This window comes from Octodon degus, unplaced genomic scaffold, assembly GCF_000260255.1.
Source record: "Octodon degus isolate 3935 unplaced genomic scaffold, OctDeg1.0 scaffold00124, whole genome shotgun sequence".
NCBI classification, from domain to species: domain Eukaryota; kingdom Metazoa; phylum Chordata; class Mammalia; order Rodentia; family Octodontidae; genus Octodon; species Octodon degus.
The window spans coordinates 754,098-756,651 of NW_004524700.1; positions in this window are offsets into that span (position 1 = coordinate 754,098).

A 2,554-nucleotide genomic window follows, 5' to 3' on the forward strand; every position below is an offset into this window, starting at 1 on the left:
AAATTCTTTAATTGTTCTTTATCATTTAAGTATTTCACTTCTCCATTAAACTTGAAAGAGAGTTTTGAGGATATAGTACTCTGGGCAGGATTTTGTTTTCATAGAGGATTGAAATACTCTGCTCCATGCTCTTCTTGCCTTCATAGTTTATGAAGAGAATTTGGCTGTAATCTGATGGGTTCTCCTTTGAATGTGATCTGTTTCTCTTTTCTAGCAGCTTTCAGTATTTTATTCTTGTGCTGGATTTCTGGGATCTTGACTCGGTGTGTTTTTAATTGGGTTGAGGTTACTTGCCTTTCTGTTTGTTTTGGTTACCTAAATTGAGGAGATTAGAAAAATACGAGATTTTTTCCTTGTATTTGGGAAGTTTTCTGCTATTAGTTCTACCCATATTCTTTTTATATAATTTGTATTGACTCCTTCTTTCTCTTTGATACCTATTAGTCTCACATTATTCTTCTTTGCATCGTCTTGCAAGTGATGAATTATTTTTCTCGGCATCCTAGCTATTTTTAAGAGATCTTTTCTTACCTTTTCACTAGCTGCACCAGCGTCTTCAAATTCTGAAACTTGGTCTTCACTTTCACTCAAATGGTTTTGCAAGCTTGTGATTGAGATTTTAAGTTCCTCTGTATATCTTTGACTCTGCTTCATGCGATCTATTTCTTTGCTATATTGCTTATTCAAAGAATCCGTTATTTATCTAATCTCCTCTATTTTTTTTAATCAATGTCTTTTAGAAACTGTTATTAATTCTTTTACTACAGAGTTTTTTTTTCAGATTGGGTTTCCTCCCTTTGTTCCTGTAATTGTCTTTTTACTTCAGATGTTATGAGTTCAGAGAATTCTTTTTTATTTCGGAAAAGAATTCCACTCTGAGTTCCTCTATATCTTTCTGCTGTTTCTTATTTACTTTTGACGCTATTTATTCATACATTTGAGCTGAGCTAGTGTCCTCTGCACTTGTTTTGGGTGGGCATTGGGTTTCCTCCATATGTTTCTGCATTTGATTCTTTACTGCAGATGGTAATTATTCAGGGATTTCTTTTTTATTTCCAATCTGAGTTCCTTTCTGCAGTTGTTTGTTTATTTCAGAAGCTCTTGATTCTTTGATTTCAGCTGTGTGATTCCCAATTTGTTCTGTGCTAGTGTCATCTGCACTTGTTATGAGTAGGCTTAGGGCCTGAGATTGCATTTTGCTCCTTCTCATTGTCATTTTGTGTAGCATTGTCTTCTGACCTTTGTAGTAGAGCTTTGGTGCAGTTATAACCTTAGCATCTACTGAAGTTCAGGTGCAGATCTACAAAGTTTGGATTTATAGATCCAAACTGTGCTGGCTTGGGTCTGGCTGCTGTGCTCAGCTCCTTCCTGCTGCTGCCCTTGGGAGTGAACTTATTTTGCCCCTCTGGCAAGATGTTCTGCTCCTGGACTAGCTGGGTGGTTCTGTCCCCTACTCTCTCTGCAGGGACTGCAGCTGCAGAGTTTCACCCCAGGTCTGTATGCCAGGCCTTAACTTATTCTGAAGGGTCAAAGTGGAGTAGGGGAGAGAGAAAACTCTCCCACACACTCACTGGGCATGTGCTAGGGCTGGTTGTGTGGGTCCAAAGAACGAGGCAGAAGTTCTCACTCACTGGGTTTCTGTGGGGGGAGGACTGCGCAGTGGGAGTCAGAAAGGCACTGCAAAGGGTCTTACCCATGCTGTACCTGGGCTTGGACAAGACATGTCCCATAGGCATAGGGTAGCAGGAAGCTCTCGTACACACTCACAGGGCCTGGGCTAGGGCTGGATCTTCTTTATTCCTGTTAGTGCACAGAATTATCAGCTATAACCAGGATCTGAGGCCCAGGATAGAAATTATAGTCAATTGTTTATCTTCTCTGTAATAGTGAAGCAGCACAAATTTCCTAAATGTTATTTTAAAATATAAAATGGACTTTATATTTAGTTGGGACGAAGAAAAAAGAAACCTGATTGGTAGATAAATGATAAGAAGTGAGAGTTACTTTTCTTTCTTGTGAGTGATATTCCTTATTCTCAGTGACACAAAAGCCTTCTCTGTGATCATGACTTACACTTAGAATGAAAGAGACTGTGCTTGTCTCCAGGCTTTGAAAAAATGCTCCAGTCTGGTTGCTACTATTAAATCAATAAACCTACAACACAGAACTGTGCTATAAGTCAGACCTCCCTTTGCCGTAAGCCACTCTTTCTGCACATTAAAATTTCTATCAGATGTTTCTGTATTGATTAATAATGGACCTCCTACCTCTGTGAAGAGACAAGGTGTCAAGAATGGATTATTTCTTGTTGCCAGATAAAAGACACCTATATCCTTCATGTTATTTTGAAATTAAATCTATAAATAATTTTATGGGCTCTGTTATGCCTTTATGTTAGAAAGTAGATTCAAATTTGCTCTTCAATGTTTCTGCTTACATTAAAATTTTCAGTCCTACCAATTTGATTTGAAACTCTCTCATTGCTATTTGTTATCAATAAAATTATGGGAATAAATAAATAGAAAAAGAAAATAAATAAAAATTAAAAAAATAA